The 25,673-nt window shown below is 46.5% G+C and overlaps 12 non-coding genes across 12 annotated transcripts; all 12 read left to right on the plus strand.

Annotated features, from left to right (window-relative positions):
* Positions 1–1,879: 1,879 nt before the first annotated feature.
* On the plus strand, positions 1,880–2,062 carry LOC130325751 (U2 spliceosomal RNA). Its single transcript, XR_008870508.1, has one exon. It is a non-coding gene; the product is annotated as a U2 spliceosomal RNA (small nuclear RNA).
* Positions 2,063–4,140: 2,078 nt separating this feature from the next.
* LOC130325754 (U2 spliceosomal RNA) lies at positions 4,141–4,331 on the plus strand. The gene has a single exon (XR_008870512.1). It is a non-coding gene; the product is annotated as a U2 spliceosomal RNA (small nuclear RNA).
* A 2,089-nt stretch (positions 4,332–6,420) lies between these two features.
* Positions 6,421–6,608, plus strand: LOC130325753 (U2 spliceosomal RNA). The gene has a single exon (XR_008870511.1). It is a non-coding gene; the product is annotated as a U2 spliceosomal RNA (small nuclear RNA).
* Positions 6,609–7,294: 686 nt separating this feature from the next.
* LOC130325752 (U2 spliceosomal RNA) lies at positions 7,295–7,477 on the plus strand. The gene has a single exon (XR_008870510.1). It is a non-coding gene; the product is annotated as a U2 spliceosomal RNA (small nuclear RNA).
* A 2,083-nt stretch (positions 7,478–9,560) lies between these two features.
* Positions 9,561–9,751, plus strand: LOC130325755 (U2 spliceosomal RNA). Its single transcript, XR_008870513.1, has one exon. It is a non-coding gene; the product is annotated as a U2 spliceosomal RNA (small nuclear RNA).
* Positions 9,752–11,838: 2,087 nt separating this feature from the next.
* On the plus strand, positions 11,839–12,029 carry LOC130325756 (U2 spliceosomal RNA). Its single transcript, XR_008870514.1, has one exon. It is a non-coding gene; the product is annotated as a U2 spliceosomal RNA (small nuclear RNA).
* A 2,074-nt stretch (positions 12,030–14,103) lies between these two features.
* Positions 14,104–14,294, plus strand: LOC130325757 (U2 spliceosomal RNA). The gene has a single exon (XR_008870515.1). It is a non-coding gene; the product is annotated as a U2 spliceosomal RNA (small nuclear RNA).
* A 2,067-nt stretch (positions 14,295–16,361) lies between these two features.
* On the plus strand, positions 16,362–16,552 carry LOC130325744 (U2 spliceosomal RNA). Its single transcript, XR_008870502.1, has one exon. It is a non-coding gene; the product is annotated as a U2 spliceosomal RNA (small nuclear RNA).
* A 2,079-nt stretch (positions 16,553–18,631) lies between these two features.
* LOC130325743 (U2 spliceosomal RNA) lies at positions 18,632–18,822 on the plus strand. Its single transcript, XR_008870501.1, has one exon. It is a non-coding gene; the product is annotated as a U2 spliceosomal RNA (small nuclear RNA).
* A 2,087-nt stretch (positions 18,823–20,909) lies between these two features.
* On the plus strand, positions 20,910–21,100 carry LOC130325745 (U2 spliceosomal RNA). Its single transcript, XR_008870503.1, has one exon. It is a non-coding gene; the product is annotated as a U2 spliceosomal RNA (small nuclear RNA).
* Positions 21,101–23,179: 2,079 nt separating this feature from the next.
* On the plus strand, positions 23,180–23,370 carry LOC130325746 (U2 spliceosomal RNA). Its single transcript, XR_008870504.1, has one exon. It is a non-coding gene; the product is annotated as a U2 spliceosomal RNA (small nuclear RNA).
* A 2,095-nt stretch (positions 23,371–25,465) lies between these two features.
* On the plus strand, positions 25,466–25,656 carry LOC130325748 (U2 spliceosomal RNA). Its single transcript, XR_008870505.1, has one exon. It is a non-coding gene; the product is annotated as a U2 spliceosomal RNA (small nuclear RNA).
* Positions 25,657–25,673: the final 17 nt, after the last annotated feature.

Below are 25,673 nucleotides of genomic sequence, written 5' to 3' on the forward strand. Positions count from 1 at the left end.
TACAAAAGTAAAGATAATGGCGGGAAAGATGTTCCTAACCTTTTTACTTTCTTTTACATAAAGTATTTCTGTTTCTGTTTTAAAATTATTAAATCCGATGGCATTTTTAGCTGCTTTTTAAGGTACGCTGCGGGCATGGTTTTTAAAAGATGGTTGCGCATCCCTCTGAACGCTCCGGTGCTTCTGTGTCCCCCAAAACATTATGTGGTGTTGGAAAAGACAGTCAGGCTCCTAGGTCTCCAAGATTTGGAGCCTGACATACTGGGGGACCAGAGAAAGGTATCAAAGGTCCTCAGGCGGAGTGAGGTTACCCTGGCAGTGTCCAATTTCACACAGGCAAGATCCAAAAAGGTATGGCGGAACGTGTACGGGAAGTTTCTGGCGAATGTACACAGGGATCTTGCCTGGGCAATCGTCCACCAGTGCCTCCCTACTCGTGAGTTTCAGCACAGGCGAGGACTGGTGGCGAGAGCCAAGTGCCCGAGAGATGGCTGCGGAGTGGACGAAACGGTGCTGCACATATTTTGGAACTGCCCTTTTGCACGGGAGCTTTGGAGGAAGGTAGGCCCACTTTTGAAGTGGGCCTGCGGCCTAAAAGATTTTAATCACGAATGTGTCTTTTACGGTCTTTTTAACTGCCCCAATTTTAAACAGCAGATGATCTGCTGGATGATTATTAATTGTTTTAAAAATGCCATCTGGAAAGTTAGGAACATCTTACTTTTTAAACATGATTTTATTGATGTTAAAAACTGTATAAAGCTGGCCCTGAGTGAGATGTACATCTATTACCTAAGAGACAAGAAACAGTTGGGGGCCAGCGAGGCAGCATCCATGTGGTGTCTGCCTCTATGGAACGAAATAACAGTATAATCAGTTTTTATGACATTTGTATAATGTTTTATCCTGCCATTTTTATTTTTTCTCCTTTTATTACTGGTTTTATTATTTGTATTTTAAAACTTTTGTGAACCTTTTATTATTTTGCATTTTAAATTTTGTATGGTTTCTTATTTATTCAATAAAATTTTGTTGAAACCTTATCTGTTCTTATCAGTTTTTCATGCCGGTGGACCGTAACGCCGATATGGGGCTGGTGGGGATGGGTGCTGCATGGAGGATGCAGGTGTACCAGGGCTTTCCGGGGCTGGTTCTGAGGAATCAGCTCAACGGCTGCCCCGATGTGACCTGTTCCCTCCGGGTCTCGCCATGAGGCTGAGAGGGTCTAGAGCCGAGGTACTTTTGTGCCTCGGGGAGTGGTGACCCCGAGGTGCCGAAACTCACTGGGAGGATAGACTCACTGAGTTGAAGCACGGGCACCATAATCTCTTCACCTTGTGGCACTCACCTCTTGATTCCCGGCCTTCTGGCTAGGATCAGAGAAATTTTTATAGATCCGGCCGGATGTCCGGGCAGTATATCTGCACACATTCACTTATTTATTTATTTTTTGTCTCACTGTGTCACTTTTTGCGTGTTGTGTGTTCACAGGATTTGTCAGGATGCGGTAGCCCTTCTGGGTGTCCCTCCCGGCGGTCTAGGGGAGGTGTGTGTGGCCATTAGGTTCCGCACCTCCCTGCAAACACCCCGGGTACTCCTGCTTTGGCAGGGTACCTACCGTAATTGGCTCTGCGGGCAGATACCTTGGCTAACGCCAAGGGGGATGCCGGGAGCATTTGTGGTCCCCTAGTAGCTTCGGCGAAAAGGGACATCGAACCTGGAACCTCGCAGGTACCTTTTGGTCCGGAGGCGAAGGGTAAGGTTTGTTGGGGGGCCTCTCTCCTATCGGAGAAGGGCTTGCGATAGACCGCATCCTTTGTGCACGTTTTTTTAGTGTAACACGTTTGCACTTTTTCTTGCACTTTGGGTGAATCGAAAGCACGTTCCTCGGCTTTAGATAAAAAAAAAATCTGTTCTTATCAGTTTAATATCTGATACGTCCCCTATCTGGGGACCATATATTAAATGGATTTTTGAGAACGGGGGCCGATTTCGAAGCTTGCTTCCGTCGCCCTATGCATTGACCCGATATGGCAGTATCTTCGGGTACAGTGCACCACCCCCTTACAGGGTTAAAAAGAAAGATTCCTACTTTCATTGCTACCTGCTTGCTGGCTAGCCAGCTAGCCAGCCCTGTGGGCCTTGCTGCTGCAGCCAAAAAACAAAAGGTGGTGCTGCTGCTGCTGCTTCTGCTGCTTCTGCTTGTGTCTGGCCGCTGTTGGAGCGTCCAGGCACAGGACTTCTGCTGCTGCTGACTAAATGGCCTCCTTAATTGGATCATTTGAGTAGCCAGCACACCTGTGCAGGTAGGGCATGACATGATAGGCAGCTGCCTTGATAGCGGGTGGGTGCTGAATGTTCCTAATTGACAAAATAAGATTAATGCTTATGAAGAAATATAAAATCTCATCCCTTCCCCAATATCGCGCCACACCCCTACCCCTTAATTCCCTGGTTGAACTTGATGGACATATGTCTTTTTTCGACCGTACTAACTATGTAACTATGTAACATAACATGGGGGGGGGGGGTCTCCTGGCTGTTCACACAGGTGTGTCATTGCTGTACATTGACCATGCATTGCTTCTGTGGTATTGCAAAGGCAAAGACAAATGCTTCCAGCCATCCATTGCACTAATGGATTGGTCATCAGCTGGCTGTCTATGTCCCGCATCAATATAGACCAAAGTACAGAGGGTTAGGCTATGCTATTGTGCACCTACCTGATGCATCAGAAGGTGCGAGGCCCTTGCTAAATTCTGTGCACAGACTTTGAGATCTATACTTTAGACTGTATCTAAACCTGCTCCAACATGGACTGACATTCTGGCCTACTTTCAGCCGATGCGACTTGTCTGTCGCTGAACAGTCGCTTTTTATGTATTCAGCACCTATGTATAATGTTGTAAAAATGCTCTAGAAGCTAAAGTCGCAGAAATGTCACACATATTTGGCCTGCAACTTTCTGTGCGACAAATTCAGACAGGAAAAATCAGTATAAATCCTTAGAAAATTATCCCCCAGTGTCTCCATCTGCTGGCGGTATTGAATAAGCATTGCTGCACTGATGGGGTATGCATTAGACGAAAAAAAAGAAGAAAAAGAAGAATAATACGCCCAGAAAAGAGGCGAAAAGGAGAAAAACGTAAAAAAACGTGAAAAAAAAGTAAGAGGAAGAGAAGGGAAAAAAAGGTGGAAATGGGTTTAAAAGTGATTTCGGCGGAGAATATATATATATATATATATATATATATATATATATATATACGCGCACACACACACATATATATAAACGTATTCTCCGTTGAGATATTGCAGCCGCTGCTGTGTCCAGGCCCAGGAGCCTTAGCACTGTGCTGTGATGTCACTCAATACCACTGACATCACTAGGTGTAAACAACATCTCTCCTTTGCTGTGTATGTGACTATGGAGCTGTTTGGTGATGTCGTCTATTATGGCCTTCATAGAAGCAACAGGAGATTGTTGCATCCATCTAGAACCCTCAGAACTACAGTGCTATGATGTCACTCACTTCCACAGGCCTTGCAGAGTGTAAACAACAACAACCCAGCTTTGTTGTGTATGTAACCATAGGGATTTGTGATGTCACCTAGAACCTTCACAGCAGCGACAGCTTTATGAGGAGCATCAGCACTGCTCTGCCTGAGCAGAACCATCACCGCCATAGGTTGTCAAATAACCCGGATTTAACCCACACAGGTAAGTCCAATGGGGTGCAGGCATGTCCTCTATGCTTACAGCTTCCCGTGGGTGTTGGTTTGATACCGTTTGGGGACAGCCAAGGAGGCATCTGCAGGCAACAAAGGTAGGTGTGTGCTTGTGTGTGTGTTTCCTATGCAGATCCTAAGCCCAGTGTCACATGCAAGTAGGAGGAGTAAGAAGGGTTCCTGGCAAATCCGGGTTATGGATTGCATTTAAAAAGGCCCCGTGGGAGTGCAATGGGCCCCTGTCTTGCTGCTTAGCAATAATGGTATGGGTTTAGGTTCTGCTGTGTGTACTGGTGGTTGACTGCCCCCCAGCCCAGAGTGTGCATGGAAAATTGTCTGGCAGCCTCCCTGACAGCAAGCAGTGATAGTGCCCATGAAGGGGACCTTGTTGGGCCCGCCCCTTTCACGGTTATCGCTTCTCGGCCTTTTGGCTAAGATCAAGTGTAGTATCTGTTCTTATCAGTTTAATATCTGATACGTCCCCTATCTGGGGACCATATATTAAATGGATTTTTGAGAACGGGGGCCGATTTCGAAGCTTGCTTCCGTCGCCCTATGCATTGACCCGATATGGCAGTATCTTCGGGTACAGTGCACCACCCCCTTACAGGGTTAAAAAGAAAGATTCCTACTTTCATTGCTACCTGCTTGCTGGCTAGCCAGCTAGCCAGCCCTGTGGGCCTTGCTGCTGCAGCCAAAAAACAAAAGGTGGTGCTGCTGCTGCTGCTTCTGCTGCTTCTGCTTGTGTCTGGCCGCTGTTGGAGCGTCCAGGCACAGGACTTCTGCTGCTGCTGACTAAATGGCCTCCTTAATTGGATCATTTGAGTAGCCAGCACACCTGTGCAGGTAGGGCATGACATGATAGGCAGCTGCCTTGATAGCGGGTGGGTGCTGAATGTTCCTAATTGACAAAATAAGATTAATGCTTATGAAGAAATATAAAATCTCATCCCTTCCCCAATATCGCGCCACACCCCTACCCCTTAATTCCCTGGTTGAACTTGATGGACATATGTCTTTTTTCGACCGTACTAACTATGTAACTATGTAACATAACATGGGGGGGGGGGGGGGGGGTCTCCTGGCTGTTCACACAGGTGTGTCATTGCTGTACATTGACCATGCATTGCTTCTGTGGTATTGCAAAGGCAAAGACAAATGCTTCCAGCCATCCATTGCACTAATGGATTGGTCATCAGCTGGCTGTCTATGTCCCGCATCAATATAGACCAAAGTACAGAGGGTTAGGCTATGCTATTGTGCACCTACCTGATGCATCAGAAGGTGCGAGGCCCTTGCTAAATTCTGTGCACAGACTTTGAGATCTATACTTTAGACTGTATCTAAACCTGCTCCAACATGGACTGACATTCTGGCCTACTTTCAGCCGATGCGACTTGTCTGTCGCTGAACAGTCGCTTTTTATGTATTCAGCACCTATGTATAATGTTGTAAAAATGCTCTAGAAGCTAAAGTCGCAGAAATGTCACACATATTTGGCCTGCAACTTTCTGTGCGACAAATTCAGACAGGAAAAATCAGTATAAATCCTTAGAAAATTATCCCCCAGTGTCTCCATCTGCTGGCGGTATTGAATAAGCATTGCTGCACTGATGGGGTATGCATTAGACGAAAAAAAAGAAGAAAAAGAAGAATAATACGCCCAGAAAAGAGGCGAAAAGGAGAAAAACGTAAAAAAACGTGAAAAAAAAGTAAGAGGAAGAGAAGGGAAAAAAAGGTGGAAATGGGTTTAAAAGTGATTTCGGCGGAGAAATATATATATATATATATATATATATATATATATATATATATATACGCGCACACACACACATATATATAAACGTATTCTCCGTTGAGATATTGCAGCCGCTGCTGTGTCCAGGCCCAGGAGCCTTAGCACTGTGCTGTGATGTCACTCAATACCACTGACATCACTAGGTGTAAACAACATCTCTCCTTTGCTGTGTATGTGACTATGGAGCTGTTTGGTGATGTCGTCTATTATGGCCTTCATAGAAGCAACAGGAGATTGTTGCATCCATCTAGAACCCTCAGAACTACAGTGCTATGATGTCACTCACTTCCACAGGCCTTGCAGAGTGTAAACAACAACAACCCAGCTTTGTTGTGTATGTAACCATAGGGATTTGTGATGTCACCTAGAACCTTCACAGCAGCGACAGCTTTATGAGGAGCATCAGCACTGCTCTGCCTGAGCAGAACCATCACCGCCATAGGTTGTCAAATAACCCGGATTTAACCCACACAGGTAAGTCCAATGGGGTGCAGGCATGTCCTCTATGCTTACAGCTTCCCGTGGGTGTTGGTTTGATACCGTTTGGGGACAGCCAAGGAGGCATCTGCAGGCAACAAAGGTAGGTGTGTGCTTGTGTGTGTGTTTCCTATGCAGATCCTAAGCCCAGTGTCACATGCAAGTAGGAGGAGTAAGAAGGGTTCCTGGCAAATCCGGGTTATGGATTGCATTTAAAAAGGCCCCGTGGGAGTGCAATGGGCCCCTGTCTTGCTGCTTAGCAATAATGGTATGGGTTTAGGTTCTGCTGTGTGTACTGGTGGTTGACTGCCCCCCAGCCCAGAGTGTGCATGGAAAATTGTCTGGCAGCCTCCCTGACAGCAAGCAGTGATAGTGCCCATGAAGGGGACCTTGTTGGGCCCGCCCCTTTCACGGTTATCGCTTCTCGGCCTTTTGGCTAAGATCAAGTGTAGTATCTGTTCTTATCAGTTTTTCATGCCGGTGGACCGTAACGCCGATATGGGGCTGGTGGGGATGGGTGCTGCATGGAGGATGCAGGTGTACCAGGGCTTTCCGGGGCTGGTTCTGAGGAATCAGCTCAACGGCTGCCCCGATGTGACCTGTTCCCTCCGGGTCTCGCCATGAGGCTGAGAGGGTCTAGAGCCGAGGTACTTTTGTGCCTCGGGGAGTGGTGACCCCGAGGTGCCGAAACTCACTGGGAGGATAGACTCACTGAGTTGAAGCACGGGCACCATAATCTCTTCACCTTGTGGCACTCACCTCTTGATTCCCGGCCTTCTGGCTAGGATCAGAGAAATTTTTATAGATCCGGCCGGATGTCCGGGCAGTATATCTGCACACATTCACTTATTTATTTATTTTTTGTCTCACTGTGTCACTTTTTGCGTGTTGTGTGTTCACAGGATTTGTCAGGATGCGGTAGCCCTTCTGGGTGTCCCTCCCGGCGGTCTAGGGGAGGTGTGTGTGGCCATTAGGTTCCGCACCTCCCTGCAAACACCCCGGGTACTCCTGCTTTGGCAGGGTACCTACCGTAATTGGCTCTGCGGGCAGATACCTTGGCTAACGCCAAGGGGGATGCCGGGAGCATTTGTGGTCCCCTAGTAGCTTCGGCGAAAAGGGACATCGAACCTGGAACCTCGCAGGTACCTTTTGGTCCGGAGGCGAAGGGTAAGGTTTGTTGGGGGGCCTCTCTCCTATCGGAGAAGGGCTTGCGATAGACCGCATCCTTTGTGCACGTTTTTTTAGTGTAACACGTTTGCACTTTTTCTTGCACTTTGGGTGAATCGAAAGCACGTTCCTCGGCTTTAGATAAAAAAAAAATCTGTTCTTATCAGTTTAATATCTGATACGTCCCCTATCTGGGGACCATATATTAAATGGATTTTTGAGAACGGGGGCCGATTTCGAAGCTTGCTTCCGTCGCCCTATGCATTGACCCGATATGGCAGTATCTTCGGGTACAGTGCACCACCCCCTTACAGGGTTAAAAAGAAAGATTCCTACTTTCATTGCTACCTGCTTGCTGGCTAGCCAGCTAGCCAGCCCTGTGGGCCTTGCTGCTGCAGCCAAAAAACAAAAGGTGGTGCTGCTGCTGCTGCTTCTGCTGCTTCTGCTTGTGTCTGGCCGCTGTTGGAGCGTCCAGGCACAGGACTTCTGCTGCTGCTGACTAAATGGCCTCCTTAATTGGATCATTTGAGTAGCCAGCACACCTGTGCAGGTAGGGCATGACATGATAGGCAGCTGCCTTGATAGCGGGTGGGTGCTGAATGTTCCTAATTGACAAAATAAGATTAATGCTTATGAAGAAATATAAAATCTCATCCCTTCCCCAATATCGCGCCACACCCCTACCCCTTAATTCCCTGGTTGAACTTGATGGACATATGTCTTTTTTCGACCGTACTAACTATGTAACTATGTAACATAACATGGGGGGGGGGGGTCTCCTGGCTGTTCACACAGGTGTGTCATTGCTGTACATTGACCATGCATTGCTTCTGTGGTATTGCAAAGGCAAAGACAAATGCTTCCAGCCATCCATTGCACTAATGGATTGGTCATCAGCTGGCTGTCTATGTCCCGCATCAATATAGACCAAAGTACAGAGGGTTAGGCTATGCTATTGTGCACCTACCTGATGCATCAGAAGGTGCGAGGCCCTTGCTAAATTCTGTGCACAGACTTTGAGATCTATACTTTAGACTGTATCTAAACCTGCTCCAACATGGACTGACATTCTGGCCTACTTTCAGCCGATGCGACTTGTCTGTCGCTGAACAGTCGCTTTTTATGTATTCAGCACCTATGTATAATGTTGTAAAAATGCTCTAGAAGCTAAAGTCGCAGAAATGTCACACATATTTGGCCTGCAACTTTCTGTGCGACAAATTCAGACAGGAAAAATCAGTATAAATCCTTAGAAAATTATCCCCCAGTGTCTCCATCTGCTGGCGGTATTGAATAAGCATTGCTGCACTGATGGGGTATGCATTAGACGAAAAAAAAGAAGAAAAAGAAGAATAATACGCCCAGAAAAGAGGCGAAAAGGAGAAAAACGTAAAAAAACGTGAAAAAAAAGTAAGAGGAAGAGAAGGGAAAAAAAGGTGGAAATGGGTTTAAAAGTGATTTCGGCGGAGAAATATATATATATATATATATATATATATATATATATATATATATACGCGCACACACACACATATATATAAACGTATTCTCCGTTGAGATATTGCAGCCGCTGCTGTGTCCAGGCCCAGGAGCCTTAGCACTGTGCTGTGATGTCACTCAATACCACTGACATCACTAGGTGTAAACAACATCTCTCCTTTGCTGTGTATGTGACTATGGAGCTGTTTGGTGATGTCGTCTATTATGGCCTTCATAGAAGCAACAGGAGATTGTTGCATCCATCTAGAACCCTCAGAACTACAGTGCTATGATGTCACTCACTTCCACAGGCCTTGCAGAGTGTAAACAACAACAACCCAGCTTTGTTGTGTATGTAACCATAGGGATTTGTGATGTCACCTAGAACCTTCACAGCAGCGACAGCTTTATGAGGAGCATCAGCACTGCTCTGCCTGAGCAGAACCATCACCGCCATAGGTTGTCAAATAACCCGGATTTAACCCACACAGGTAAGTCCAATGGGGTGCAGGCATGTCCTCTATGCTTACAGCTTCCCGTGGGTGTTGGTTTGATACCGTTTGGGGACAGCCAAGGAGGCATCTGCAGGCAACAAAGGTAGGTGTGTGCTTGTGTGTGTGTTTCCTATGCAGATCCTAAGCCCAGTGTCACATGCAAGTAGGAGGAGTAAGAAGGGTTCCTGGCAAATCCGGGTTATGGATTGCATTTAAAAAGGCCCCGTGGGAGTGCAATGGGCCCCTGTCTTGCTGCTTAGCAATAATGGTATGGGTTTAGGTTCTGCTGTGTGTACTGGTGGTTGACTGCCCCCCAGCCCAGAGTGTGCATGGAAAATTGTCTGGCAGCCTCCCTGACAGCAAGCAGTGATAGTGCCCATGAAGGGGACCTTGTTGGGCCCGCCCCTTTCACGGTTATCGCTTCTCGGCCTTTTGGCTAAGATCAAGTGTAGTATCTGTTCTTATCAGTTTAATATCTGATACGTCCCCTATCTGGGGACCATATATTAAATGGATTTTTGAGAACGGGGGCCGATTTCGAAGCTTGCTTCCGTCGCCCTATGCATTGACCCGATATGGCAGTATCTTCGGGTACAGTGCACCACCCCCTTACAGGGTTAAAAAGAAAGATTCCTACTTTCATTGCTACCTGCTTGCTGGCTAGCCAGCTAGCCAGCCCTGTGGGCCTTGCTGCTGCAGCCAAAAAACAAAAGGTGGTGCTGCTGCTGCTGCTTCTGCTGCTTCTGCTTGTGTCTGGCCGCTGTTGGAGCGTCCAGGCACAGGACTTCTGCTGCTGCTGACTAAATGGCCTCCTTAATTGGATCATTTGAGTAGCCAGCACACCTGTGCAGGTAGGGCATGACATGATAGGCAGCTGCCTTGATAGCGGGTGGGTGCTGAATGTTCCTAATTGACAAAATAAGATTAATGCTTATGAAGAAATATAAAATCTCATCCCTTCCCCAATATCGCGCCACACCCCTACCCCTTAATTCCCTGGTTGAACTTGATGGACATATGTCTTTTTTCGACCGTACTAACTATGTAACTATGTAACATAACATGGGGGGGGGGGGGGGGGGGTCTCCTGGCTGTTCACACAGGTGTGTCATTGCTGTACATTGACCATGCATTGCTTCTGTGGTATTGCAAAGGCAAAGACAAATGCTTCCAGCCATCCATTGCACTAATGGATTGGTCATCAGCTGGCTGTCTATGTCCCGCATCAATATAGACCAAAGTACAGAGGGTTAGGCTATGCTATTGTGCACCTACCTGATGCATCAGAAGGTGCGAGGCCCTTGCTAAATTCTGTGCACAGACTTTGAGATCTATACTTTAGACTGTATCTAAACCTGCTCCAACATGGACTGACATTCTGGCCTACTTTCAGCCGATGCGACTTGTCTGTCGCTGAACAGTCGCTTTTTATGTATTCAGCACCTATGTATAATGTTGTAAAAATGCTCTAGAAGCTAAAGTCGCAGAAATGTCACACATATTTGGCCTGCAACTTTCTGTGCGACAAATTCAGACAGGAAAAATCAGTATAAATCCTTAGAAAATTATCCCCCAGTGTCTCCATCTGCTGGCGGTATTGAATAAGCATTGCTGCACTGATGGGGTATGCATTAGACGAAAAAAAAGAAGAAAAAGAAGAATAATACGCCCAGAAAAGAGGCGAAAAGGAGAAAAACGTAAAAAAACGTGAAAAAAAAGTAAGAGGAAGAGAAGGGAAAAAAAGGTGGAAATGGGTTTAAAAGTGATTTCGGCGGAGAATATATATATATATATATATATATATATATATATATATATATACGCGCACACACACACATATATATAAACGTATTCTCCGTTGAGATATTGCAGCCGCTGCTGTGTCCAGGCCCAGGAGCCTTAGCACTGTGCTGTGATGTCACTCAATACCACTGACATCACTAGGTGTAAACAACATCTCTCCTTTGCTGTGTATGTGACTATGGAGCTGTTTGGTGATGTCGTCTATTATGGCCTTCATAGAAGCAACAGGAGATTGTTGCATCCATCTAGAACCCTCAGAACTACAGTGCTATGATGTCACTCACTTCCACAGGCCTTGCAGAGTGTAAACAACAACAACCCAGCTTTGTTGTGTATGTAACCATAGGGATTTGTGATGTCACCTAGAACCTTCACAGCAGCGACAGCTTTATGAGGAGCATCAGCACTGCTCTGCCTGAGCAGAACCATCACCGCCATAGGTTGTCAAATAACCCGGATTTAACCCACACAGGTAAGTCCAATGGGGTGCAGGCATGTCCTCTATGCTTACAGCTTCCCGTGGGTGTTGGTTTGATACCGTTTGGGGACAGCCAAGGAGGCATCTGCAGGCAACAAAGGTAGGTGTGTGCTTGTGTGTGTGTTTCCTATGCAGATCCTAAGCCCAGTGTCACATGCAAGTAGGAGGAGTAAGAAGGGTTCCTGGCAAATCCGGGTTATGGATTGCATTTAAAAAGGCCCCGTGGGAGTGCAATGGGCCCCTGTCTTGCTGCTTAGCAATAATGGTATGGGTTTAGGTTCTGCTGTGTGTACTGGTGGTTGACTGCCCCCCAGCCCAGAGTGTGCATGGAAAATTGTCTGGCAGCCTCCCTGACAGCAAGCAGTGATAGTGCCCATGAAGGGGACCTTGTTGGGCCCGCCCCTTTCACGGTTATCGCTTCTCGGCCTTTTGGCTAAGATCAAGTGTAGTATCTGTTCTTATCAGTTTAATATCTGATACGTCCCCTATCTGGGGACCATATATTAAATGGATTTTTGAGAACGGGGGCCGATTTCGAAGCTTGCTTCCGTCGCCCTATGCATTGACCCGATATGGCAGTATCTTCGGGTACAGTGCACCACCCCCTTACAGGGTTAAAAAGAAAGATTCCTACTTTCATTGCTACCTGCTTGCTGGCTAGCCAGCTAGCCAGCCCTGTGGGCCTTGCTGCTGCAGCCAAAAAACAAAAGGTGGTGCTGCTGCTGCTGCTTCTGCTTGTGTCTGGCCGCTGTTGGAGCGTCCAGGCACAGGACTTCTGCTGCTGCTGACTAAATGGCCTCCTTAATTGGATCATTTGAGTAGCCAGCACACCTGTGCAGGTAGGGCATGACATGATAGGCAGCTGCCTTGATAGCGGGTGGGTGCTGAATGTTCCTAATTGACAAAATAAGATTAATGCTTATGAAGAAATATAAAATCTCATCCCTTCCCCAATATCGCGCCACACCCCTACCCCTTAATTCCCTGGTTGAACTTGATGGACATATGTCTTTTTTCGACCGTACTAACTATGTAACTATGTAACATAACATGGGGGGGGGGGGGGGGGGTCTCCTGGCTGTTCACACAGGTGTGTCATTGCTGTACATTGACCATGCATTGCTTCTGTGGTATTGCAAAGGCAAAGACAAATGCTTCCAGCCATCCATTGCACTAATGGATTGGTCATCAGCTGGCTGTCTATGTCCCGCATCAATATAGACCAAAGTACAGAGGGTTAGGCTATGCTATTGTGCACCTACCTGATGCATCAGAAGGTGCGAGGCCCTTGCTAAATTCTGTGCACAGACTTTGAGATCTATACTTTAGACTGTATCTAAACCTGCTCCAACATGGACTGACATTCTGGCCTACTTTCAGCCGATGCGACTTGTCTGTCGCTGAACAGTCGCTTTTTATGTATTCAGCACCTATGTATAATGTTGTAAAAATGCTCTAGAAGCTAAAGTCGCAGAAATGTCACACATATTTGGCCTGCAACTTTCTGTGCGACAAATTCAGACAGGAAAAATCAGTATAAATCCTTAGAAAATTATCCCCCAGTGTCTCCATCTGCTGGCGGTATTGAATAAGCATTGCTGCACTGATGGGGTATGCATTAGACGAAAAAAAAGAAGAAAAAGAAGAATAATACGCCCAGAAAAGAGGCGAAAAGGAGAAAAACGTAAAAAAACGTGAAAAAAAAGTAAGAGGAAGAGAAGGGAAAAAAAGGTGGAAATGGGTTTAAAAGTGATTTCGGCGGAGAAATATATATATATATATATATATATATATATATATATATACGCGCACACACACACATATATATAAACGTATTCTCCGTTGAGATATTGCAGCCGCTGCTGTGTCCAGGCCCAGGAGCCTTAGCACTGTGCTGTGATGTCACTCAATACCACTGACATCACTAGGTGTAAACAACATCTCTCCTTTGCTGTGTATGTGACTATGGAGCTGTTTGGTGATGTCGTCTATTATGGCCTTCATAGAAGCAACAGGAGATTGTTGCATCCATCTAGAACCCTCAGAACTACAGTGCTATGATGTCACTCACTTCCACAGGCCTTGCAGAGTGTAAACAACAACAACCCAGCTTTGTTGTGTATGTAACCATAGGGATTTGTGATGTCACCTAGAACCTTCACAGCAGCGACAGCTTTATGAGGAGCATCAGCACTGCTCTGCCTGAGCAGAACCATCACCGCCATAGGTTGTCAAATAACCCGGATTTAACCCACACAGGTAAGTCCAATGGGGTGCAGGCATGTCCTCTATGCTTACAGCTTCCCGTGGGTGTTGGTTTGATACCGTTTGGGGACAGCCAAGGAGGCATCTGCAGGCAACAAAGGTAGGTGTGTGCTTGTGTGTGTGTTTCCTATGCAGATCCTAAGCCCAGTGTCACATGCAAGTAGGAGGAGTAAGAAGGGTTCCTGGCAAATCCGGGTTATGGATTGCATTTAAAAAGGCCCCGTGGGAGTGCAATGGGCCCCTGTCTTGCTGCTTAGCAATAATGGTATGGGTTTAGGTTCTGCTGTGTGTACTGGTGGTTGACTGCCCCCCAGCCCAGAGTGTGCATGGAAAATTGTCTGGCAGCCTCCCTGACAGCAAGCAGTGATAGTGCCCATGAAGGGGACCTTGTTGGGCCCGCCCCTTTCACGGTTATCGCTTCTCGGCCTTTTGGCTAAGATCAAGTGTAGTATCTGTTCTTATCAGTTTAATATCTGATACGTCCCCTATCTGGGGACCATATATTAAATGGATTTTTGAGAACGGGGGCCGATTTCGAAGCTTGCTTCCGTCGCCCTATGCATTGACCCGATATGGCAGTATCTTCGGGTACAGTGCACCACCCCCTTACAGGGTTAAAAAGAAAGATTCCTACTTTCATTGCTACCTGCTTGCTGGCTAGCCAGCTAGCCAGCCCTGTGGGCCTTGCTGCTGCAGCCAAAAAACAAAAGGTGGTGCTGCTGCTGCTGCTTCTGCTTGTGTCTGGCCGCTGTTGGAGCGTCCAGGCACAGGACTTCTGCTGCTGCTGACTAAATGGCCTCCTTAATTGGATCATTTGAGTAGCCAGCACACCTGTGCAGGTAGGGCATGACATGATAGGCAGCTGCCTTGATAGCGGGTGGGTGCTGAATGTTCCTAATTGACAAAATAAGATTAATGCTTATGAAGAAATATAAAATCTCATCCCTTCCCCAATATCGCGCCACACCCCTACCCCTTAATTCCCTGGTTGAACTTGATGGACATATGTCTTTTTTCGACCGTACTAACTATGTAACTATGTAACATAACATGGGGGGGGGGGGGGGGGGGTCTCCTGGCTGTTCACACAGGTGTGTCATTGCTGTACATTGACCATGCATTGCTTCTGTGGTATTGCAAAGGCAAAGACAAATGCTTCCAGCCATCCATTGCACTAATGGATTGGTCATCAGCTGGCTGTCTATGTCCCGCATCAATATAGACCAAAGTACAGAGGGTTAGGCTATGCTATTGTGCACCTACCTGATGCATCAGAAGGTGCGAGGCCCTTGCTAAATTCTGTGCACAGACTTTGAGATCTATACTTTAGACTGTATCTAAACCTGCTCCAACATGGACTGACATTCTGGCCTACTTTCAGCCGATGCGACTTGTCTGTCGCTGAACAGTCGCTTTTTATGTATTCAGCACCTATGTATAATGTTGTAAAAATGCTCTAGAAGCTAAAGTCGCAGAAATGTCACACATATTTGGCCTGCAACTTTCTGTGCGACAAATTCAGACAGGAAAAATCAGTATAAATCCTTAGAAAATTATCCCCCAGTGTCTCCATCTGCTGGCGGTATTGAATAAGCATTGCTGCACTGATGGGGTATGCATTAGACGAAAAAAAAGAAGAAAAAGAAGAATAATACGCCCAGAAAAGAGGCGAAAAGGAGAAAAACGTAAAAAAACGTGAAAAAAAAGTAAGAGGAAGAGAAGGGAAAAAAAGGTGGAAATGGGTTTAAAAGTGATTTCGGCGGAGAAATATATATATATATATATATATATATATATACGCGCACACACACACATATATATAAACGTATTCTCCGTTGAGATATTGCAGCCGCTGCTGTGTCCAGGCCCAGGAGCCTTAGCACTGTGCTGTGATGTCACTCAATACCACTGACATCACTAGGTGTAAACAACATCTCTCCTTTGCTGTGTATGTGACTATGGAGCTGTTTGGTGATGTCGTCTATTATGGCCTTCATAGAAGCAACAGGAGATTGTTGCATCCATCTAGAACCCTCAGAACTACAGTGCTATGATGTCACTCACTTCCACAGGCCTTGCAGAGTGTAAACAACAACAACCCAGCTTTGTTGTGTATGTAACCATAGGGATTTGTGATGTCACCTAGAACCTTCACAGCAGCGACAGCTTTATGAGGAGCATCAGCACTGCTCTGCCTGAGCAGAACCATCACCGCCATAGGTTGTCAAATAACCCGGATTTAACCCACACAGGTAAGTCCAATGGGGTGCAGGCATGTCCTCTATGCTTACAGCTTCCCGTGGGTGTTGGTTTGATACCGTTTGGGGACAGCCAAGGAGGCATCTGCAGGCAACAAAGGTAGGTGTGTGCTTGTGTGTGTGTTTCCTATGCAGATCCTAAGCCCAGTGTCACATGCAAGTAGGAGGAGTAAGAAGGGTTCCTGGCAAATCCGGGATATGGATTGCATTTAAAAAGGCCCCGTGGGAGTGCAATGGGCCCCTGTCTTGCTGCTTAGCAATAATGGTATGGGTTTAGGTTCTGCTGTGTGTACTGGTGGTTGACTGCCCCCCAGCCCAGAGTGTGCATGGAAAATTGTCTGGCAGCCTCCCTGACAGCAAGCAGTGATAGTGCCCATGAAGGGGACCTTGTTGGGCCCGCCCCTTTCACGGTTATCGCTTCTCGGCCTTTTGGCTAAGATCAAGTGTAGTATCTGTTCTTATCAGTTTAATATCTGATACGTCCCCTATCTGGGGACCATATATTAAATGGATTTTTGAGAACGGGGGCCGATTTCGAAGCTTGCTTCCGTCGCCCTATGCATTGACCCGATATGGCAGTATCTTCGGGTACAGTGCACCACCCCCTTACAGGGTTAAAAAGAAAGATTCCTACTTTCATTGCTACCTGCTTGCTGGCTAGCCAGCTAGCCAGCCCTGTGGGCCTTGCTGCTGCAGCCAAAAAACAAAAGGTGGTGCTGCTGCTGCTGCTTCTGCTGCTTCTGCTTGTGTCTGGCCGCTGTTGGAGCGTCCAGGCACAGGACTTCTGCTGCTGCTGACTAAATGGCCTCCTTAATTGGATCATTTGAGTAGCCAGCACACCTGTGCAGGTAGGGCATGACATGATAGGCAGCTGCCTTGATAGCGGGTGGGTGCTGAATGTTCCTAATTGACAAAATAAGATTAATGCTTATGAAGAAATATAAAATCTCATCCCTTCCCCAATATCGCGCCACACCCCTACCCCTTAATTCCCTGGTTGAACTTGATGGACATATGTCTTTTTTCGACCGTACTAACTATGTAACTATGTAACATAACATGGGGGGGGGGGGGGGGGGGGTCTCCTGGCTGTTCACACAGGTGTGTCATTGCTGTACATTGACCATGCATTGCTTCTGTGGTATTGCAAAGGCAAAGACAAATGCTTCCAGCCATCCATTGCACTAATGGATTGGTCATCAGCTGGCTGTCTATGTCCCGCATCAATATAGACCAAAGTACAGAGGGTTAGGCTATGCTATTGTGCACCTACCTGATGCATCAGAAGGTGCGAGGCCCTTGCTAAATTCTGTGCACAGACTTTGAGATCTATACTTTAGACTGTATCTAAACCTGCTCCAACATGGACTGACATTCTGGCCTACTTTCAGCCGATGCGACTTGTCTGTCGCTGAACAGTCGCTTTTTATGTATTCAGCACCTATGTATAATGTTGTAAAAATGCTCTAGAAGCTAAAGTCGCAGAAATGTCACACATATTTGGCCTGCAACTTTCTGTGCGACAAATTCAGACAGGAAAAATCAGTATAAATCCTTAGAAAATTATCCCCCAGTGTCTCCATCTGCTGGCGGTATTGAATAAGCATTGCTGCACTGATGGGGTATGCATTAGACGAAAAAAAAGAAGAAAAAGAAGAATAATACGCCCAGAAAAGAGGCGAAAAGGAGAAAAACGTAAAAAAACGTGAAAAAAAAGTAAGAGGAAGAGAAGGGAAAAAAAGGTGGAAATGGGTTTAAAAGTGATTTCGGCGGAGAAATATATATATATATATATATATATATATATATACGCGCACACACACACATATATATAAACGTATTCTCCGTTGAGATATTGCAGCCGCTGCTGTGTCCAGGCCCAGGAGCCTTAGCACTGTGCTGTGATGTCACTCAATACCACTGACATCACTAGGTGTAAACAACATCTCTCCTTTGCTGTGTATGTGACTATGGAGCTGTTTGGTGATGTCGTCTATTATGGCCTTCATAGAAGCAACAGGAGATTGTTGCATCCATCTAGAACCCTCAGAACTACAGTGCTATGATGTCACTCACTTCCACAGGCCTTGCAGAGTGTAAACAACAACAACCCAGCTTTGTTGTGTATGTAACCATAGGGATTTGTGATGTCACCTAGAACCTTCACAGCAGCGACAGCTTTATGAGGAGCATCAGCACTGCTCTGCCTGAGCAGAACCATCACCGCCATAGGTTGTCAAATAACCCGGATTTAACCCACACAGGTAAGTCCAATGGGGTGCAGGCATGTCCTCTATGCTTACAGCTTCCCGTGGGTGTTGGTTTGATACCGTTTGGGGACAGCCAAGGAGGCATCTGCAGGCAACAAAGGTAGGTGTGTGCTTGTGTGTGTGTTTCCTATGCAGATCCTAAGCCCAGTGTCACATGCAAGTAGGAGGAGTAAGAAGGGTTCCTGGCAAATCCGGGTTATGGATTGCATTTAAAAAGGCCCCGTGGGAGTGCAATGGGCCCCTGTCTTGCTGCTTAGCAATAATGGTATGGGTTTAGGTTCTGCTGTGTGTACTGGTGGTTGACTGCCCCCCAGCCCAGAGTGTGCATGGAAAATTGTCTGGCAGCCTCCCTGACAGCAAGCAGTGATAGTGCCCATGAAGGGGACCTTGTTGGGCCCGCCCCTTTCACGGTTATCGCTTCTCGGCCTTTTGGCTAAGATCAAGTGTAGTATCTGTTCTTATCAGTTTAATATCTGATACGTCCCCTATCTGGGGACCATATATTAAATGGATTTTTGAGAACGGGGGCCGATTTTGAAGCTTGCTTCCGTCGCCCTATGCATTGACCCGATATGGCAGTATCTTCGGGTACAGTGCACCACCCCCTTACAGGGTTAAAAAGAAAGATTCCTACTTTCATTGCTACCTGCTTGCTGGCTAGCCAGCTAGCCAGCCCTGTGGGCCTTGCTGCTGCAGCCAAAAAACAAAAGGTGGTGCTGCTGCTGCTGCTTCTGCTGCTTCTGCTTGTGTCTGGCCGCTGTTGGAGCGTCCAGGCACAGGACTTCTGCTGCTGCTGACTAAATGGCCTCCTTAATTGGATCATTTGAGTAGCCAGCACACCTGTGCAGGTAGGGCATGACATGATAGGCAGCTGCCTTGATAGCGGGTGGGTGCTGAATGTTCCTAATTGACAAAATAAGATTAATGCTTATGAAGAAATATAAAATCTCATCCCTTCCCCAATATCGCGCCACACCCCTACCCCTTAATTCCCTGGTTGAACTTGATGGACATATGTCTTTTTTCGACCGTACTAACTATGTAACTATGTAACATAACATGGGGGGGGGGGGGGGGGGTCTCCTGGCTGTTCACACAGGTGTGTCATTGCTGTACATTGACCATGCATTGCTTCTGTGGTATTGCAAAGGCAAAGACAAATGCTTCCAGCCATCCATTGCACTAATGGATTGGTCATCAGCTGGCTGTCTATGTCCCGCATCAATATAGACCAAAGTACAGAGGGTTAGGCTATGCTATTGTGCACCTACCTGATGCATCAGAAGGTGCGAGGCCCTTGCTAAATTCTGTGCACAGACTTTGAGATCTATACTTTAGACTGTATCTAAACCTGCTCCAACATGGACTGACATTCTGGCCTACTTTCAGCCGATGCGACTTGTCTGTCGCTGAACAGTCGCTTTTTATGTATTCAGCACCTATGTATAATGTTGTAAAAATGCTCTAGAAGCTAAAGTCGCAGAAATGTCACACATATTTGGCCTGCAACTTTCTGTGCGACAAATTCAGACAGGAAAAATCAGTATAAATCCTTAGAAAATTATCCCCCAGTGTCTCCATCTGCTGGCGGTATTGAATAAGCATTGCTGCACTGATGGGGTATGCATTAGACGAAAAAAAAGAAGAAAAAGAAGAATAATACGCCCAGAAAAGAGGCGAAAAGGAGAAAAACGTAAAAAAACGTGAAAAAAAAGTAAGAGGAAGAGAAGGGAAAAAAAGGTGGAAATGGGTTTAAAAGTGATTTCGGCGGAGAAATATATATATATATATATATATATATATATATATATATATATACGCGCACACACACACATATATATAAACGTATTCTCCGTTGAGATATTGCAGCCGCTGCTGTGTCCAGGCCCAGGAGCCTTAGCACTGTGCTGTGATGTCACTCAATACCACTGACATCACTAGGTGTAAACAACATCTCTCCTTTGCTGTGTATGTGACTATGGAGCTGTTTGGTGATGTCGTCTATTATGGCCTTCATAGAAGCAACAGGAGATTGTTGCATCCATCTAGAACCCTCAGAACTACAGTGCTATGATGTCACTCACTTCCACAGGCCTTGCAGAGTGTAAACAACAACAACCCAGCTTTGTTGTGTATGTAACCATAGGGATTTGTGATGTCACCTAGAACCTTCACAGCAGCGACAGCTTTATGAGGAGCATCAGCACTGCTCTGCCTGAGCAGAACCATCACCGCCATAGGTTGTCAAATAACCCGGATTTAACCCACACAGGTAAGTCCAATGGGGTGCAGGCATGTCCTCTATGCTTACAGCTTCCCGTGGGTGTTGGTTTGATACCGTTTGGGGACAGCCAAGGAGGCATCTGCAGGCAACAAAGGTAGGTGTGTGCTTGTGTGTGTGTTTCCTATGCAGATCCTAAGCCCAGTGTCACATGCAAGTAGGAGGAGTAAGAAGGGTTCCTGGCAAATCCGGGTTATGGATTGCATTTAAAAAGGCCCCGTGGGAGTGCAATGGGCCCCTGTCTTGCTGCTTAGCAATAATGGTATGGGTTTAGGTTCTGCTGTGTGTACTGGTGGTTGACTGCCCCCCAGCCCAGAGTGTGCATGGAAAATTGTCTGGCAGCCTCCCTGACAGCAAGCAGTGATAGTGCCCATGAAGGGGACCTTGTTGGGCCCGCCCCTTTCACGGTTATCGCTTCTCGGCCTTTTGGCTAAGATCAAGTGTAGTATCTGTTCTTATCAGTTTAATATCTGATACGTCCCCTATCTGGGGACCATATATTAAATGGATTTTTGAGAACGGGGGCCGATTTCGAAGCTTGCTTCCGTCGCCCTATGCATTGACCCGATATGGCAGTATCTTCGGGTACAGTGCACCACCCCCTTACAGGGTTAAAAAGAAAGATTCCTACTTTCATTGCTACCTGCTTGCTGGCTAGCCAGCTAGCCAGCCCTGTGGGCCTTGCTGCTGCAGCCAAAAAACAAAAGGTGGTGCTGCTGCTGCTGCTGCTTCTGCTGCTTCTGCTTGTGTCTGGCCGCTGTTGGAGCGTCCAGGCACAGGACTTCTGCTGCTGCTGACTAAATGGCCTCCTTAATTGGATCATTTGAGTAGCCAGCACACCTGTGCAGGTAGGGCATGACATGATAGGCAGCTGCCTTGATAGCGGGTGGGTGCTGAATGTTCCTAATTGACAAAATAAGATTAATGCTTATGAAGAAATATAAAATCTCATCCCTTCCCCAATATCGCGCCACACCCCTACCCCTTAATTCCCTGGTTGAACTTGATGGACATATGTCTTTTTTCGACCGTACTAACTATGTAACTATGTAACATAACATGGGGGGGGGGGGGGGGGGTCTCCTGGCTGTTCACACAGGTGTGTCATTGCTGTACATTGACCATGCATTGCTTCTGTGGTATTGCAAAGGCAAAGACAAATGCTTCCAGCCATCCATTGCACTAATGGATTGGTCATCAGCTGGCTGTCTATGTCCCGCATCAATATAGACCAAAGTACAGAGGGTTAGGCTATGCTATTGTGCACCTACCTGATGCATCAGAAGGTGCGAGGCCCTTGCTAAATTCTGTGCACAGACTTTGAGATCTATACTTTAGACTGTATCTAAACCTGCTCCAACATGGACTGACATTCTGGCCTACTTTCAGCCGATGCGACTTGTCTGTCGCTGAACAGTCGCTTTTTATGTATTCAGCACCTATGTATAATGTTGTAAAAATGCTCTAGAAGCTAAAGTCGCAGAAATGTCACACATATTTGGCCTGCAACTTTCTGTGCGACAAATTCAGACAGGAAAAATCAGTATAAATCCTTAGAAAATTATCCCCCAGTGTCTCCATCTGCTGGCGGTATTGAATAAGCATTGCTGCACTGATGGGGTATGCATTAGACGAAAAAAAAGAAGAAAAAGAAGAATAATACGCCCAGAAAAGAGGCGAAAAGGAGAAAAACGTAAAAAAAACGTGAAAAAAAAGTAAGAGGAAGAGAAGGGAAAAAAAGGTGGAAATGGGTTTAAAAGTGATTTCGGCGGAGAAATATATATATATATATATATATATATATATACGCGCACACACACACATATATATAAACGTATTCTCCGTTGAGATATTGCAGCCGCTGCTGTGTCCAGGCCCAGGAGCCTTAGCACTGTGCTGTGATGTCACTCAATACCACTGACATCACTAGGTGTAAACAACATCTCTCCTTTGCTGTGTATGTGACTATGGAGCTGTTTGGTGATGTCGTCTATTATGGCCTTCATAGAAGCAACAGGAGATTGTTGCATCCATCTAGAACCCTCAGAACTACAGTGCTATGATGTCACTCACTTCCACAGGCCTTGCAGAGTGTAAACAACAACAACCCAGCTTTGTTGTGTATGTAACCATAGGGATTTGTGATGTCACCTAGAACCTTCACAGCAGCGACAGCTTTATGAGGAGCATCAGCACTGCTCTGCCTGAGCAGAACCATCACCGCCATAGGTTGTCAAATAACCCGGATTTAACCCACACAGGTAAGTCCAATGGGGTGCAGGCATGTCCTCTATGCTTACAGCTTCCCGTGGGTGTTGGTTTGATACCGTTTGGGGACAGCCAAGGAGGCATCTGCAGGCAACAAAGGTAGGTGTGTGCTTGTGTGTGTGTTTCCTATGCAGATCCTAAGCCCAGTGTCACATGCAAGTAGGAGGAGTAAGAAGGGTTCCTGGCAAATCCGGGTTATGGATTGCATTTAAAAAGGCCCCGTGGGAGTGCAATGGGCCCCTGTCTTGCTGCTTAGCAATAATGGTATGGGTTTAGGTTCTGCTGTGTGTACTGGTGGTTGACTGCCCCCCAGCCCAGAGTGTGCATGGAAAATTGTCTGGCAGCCTCCCTGACAGCAAGCAGTGATAGTGCCCATGAAGGGGACCTTGTTGGGCCCGCCCCTTTCACGGTTATCGCTTCTCGGCCTTTTGGCTAAGATCAAGTGTAGTATCTGTTCTTATCAGTTTAATATCTGATACGTCCCCTATCTGGGGACCATATATTAAATGGATTTTTGAGAACGGGGGCCGATTTCGAAGCTTGCTTCCGTCGCCCTATGCATTGACCCGATATGGCAGTATCTTCGGGTACAGTGCACCACCCCCTTACAGGGTTAAAAAGAAAGATTCCTACTTTCATTGCTACCTGCTTGCTGGCTAGCCAGCTAGCCAGCCCTGTGGGCCTTGCTGCTGCAGCCAAAAAACAAAAGGTGGTGCTGCTGCTGCTGCTTCTGCTGCTTCTGCTTGTGTCTGGCCGCTGTTGGAGCGTCCAGGCACAGGACTTCTGCTGCTGCTGACTAAATGGCCTCCTTAATTGGATCATTTGAGTAGCCAGCACACCTGTGCAGGTAGGGCATGACATGATAGGCAGCTGCCTTGATAGCGGGTGGGTGCTGAATGTTCCTAATTGACAAAATAAGATTAATGCTTATGAAGAAATATAAAATCTCATCCCTTCCCCAATATCGCGCCACACCCCTACCCCTTAATTCCCTGGTTGAACTTGATGGACATATGTCTTTTTTCGACCGTACTAACTATGTAACTATGTAACATAACATGGGGGGGGGGGGGGGGGGGGGGTCTCCTGGCTGTTCACACAGGTGTGTCATTGCTGTACATTGACCATGCATTGCTTCTGTGGTATTGCAAAGGCAAAGACAAATGCTTCCAGCCATCCATTGCACTAATGGATTGGTCATCAGCTGGCTGTCTATGTCCCGCATCAATATAGACCAAAGTACAGAGGGTTAGGCTATGCTATTGTGCACCTACCTGATGCATCAGAAGGTGCGAGGCCCTTGCTAAATTCTGTGCACAGACTTTGAGATCTATACTTTAGACTGTATCTAAACCTGCTCCAACATGGACTGACATTCTGGCCTACTTTCAGCCGATGCGACTTGTCTGTCGCTGAACAGTCGCTTTTTATGTATTCAGCACCTATGTATAATGTTGTAAAAATGCTCTAGAAGCTAAAGTCGCAGAAATGTCACACATATTTGGCCTGCAACTTTCTGTGCGACAAATTCAGACAGGAAAAATCAGTATAAATCCTTAGAAAATTATCCCCCAGTGTCTCCATCTGCTGGCGGTATTGAATAAGCATTGCTGCACTGATGGGGTATGCATTAGACGAAAAAAAAGAAGAAAAAGAAGAATAATACGCCCAGAAAAGAGGCGAAAAGGAGAAAAACGTAAAAAAACGTGAAAAAAAAGTAAGAGGAAGAGAAGGGAAAAAAAGGTGGAAATGGGTTTAAAAGTGATTTCGGCGGAGAAATATATATATATATATATATATATATATATATATATATATATATATACGCGCACACACACACATATATATAAACGTATTCTCCGTTGAGATATTGCAGCCGCTGCTGTGTCCAGGCCCAGGAGCCTTAGCACTGTGCTGTGATGTCACTCAATACCACTGACATCACTAGGTGTAAACAACATCTCTCCTTTGCTGTGTATGTGACTATGGAGCTGTTTGGTGATGTCGTCTATTATGGCCTTCATAGAAGCAACAGGAGATTGTTGCATCCATCTAGAACCCTCAGAACTACAGTGCTATGATGTCACTCACTTCCACAGGCCTTGCAGAGTGTAAACAACAACAACCCAGCTTTGTTGTGTATGTAACCATAGGGATTTGTGATGTCACCTAGAACCTTCACAGCAGCGACAGCTTTATGAGGAGCATCAGCACTGCTCTGCCTGAGCAGAACCATCACCGCCATAGGTTGTCAAATAACCCGGATTTAACCCACACAGGTAAGTCCAATGGGGTGCAGGCATGTCCTCTATGCTTACAGCTTCCCGTGGGTGTTGGTTTGATACCGTTTGGGGACAGCCAAGGAGGCATCTGCAGGCAACAAAGGTAGGTGTGTGCTTGTGTGTGTGTTTCCTATGCAGATCCTAAGCCCAGTGTCACATGCAAGTAGGAGGAGTAAGAAGGGTTCCTGGCAAATCCGGGTTATGGATTGCATTTAAAAAGGCCCCGTGGGAGTGCAATGGGCCCCTGTCTTGCTGCTTAGCAATAATGGTATGGGTTTAGGTTCTGCTGTGTGTACTGGTGGTTGACTGCCCCCCAGCCCAGAGTGTGCATGGAAAATTGTCTGGCAGCCTCCCTGACAGCAAGCAGTGATAGTGCCCATGAAGGGGACCTTGTTGGGCCCGCCCCTTTCACGGTTATCGCTTCTCGGCCTTTTGGCTAAGATCAAGTGTAGTATCTGTTCTTATCAGTTTAATATCTGATACGTCCCCTATCTGGGGACCATATATTAAATGGATTTTTGAGAACGGGGGCCGATTTCGAAGCTTGCTTCCGTCGCCCTATGCATTGACCCGATATGGCAGTATCTTCGGGTACAGTGCACCACCCCCTTACAGGGTTAAAAA

Source organism: Hyla sarda, unplaced genomic scaffold (genome assembly GCF_029499605.1).
Source record: "Hyla sarda isolate aHylSar1 unplaced genomic scaffold, aHylSar1.hap1 scaffold_2748, whole genome shotgun sequence".
Taxonomy (NCBI): domain Eukaryota; kingdom Metazoa; phylum Chordata; class Amphibia; order Anura; family Hylidae; genus Hyla; species Hyla sarda.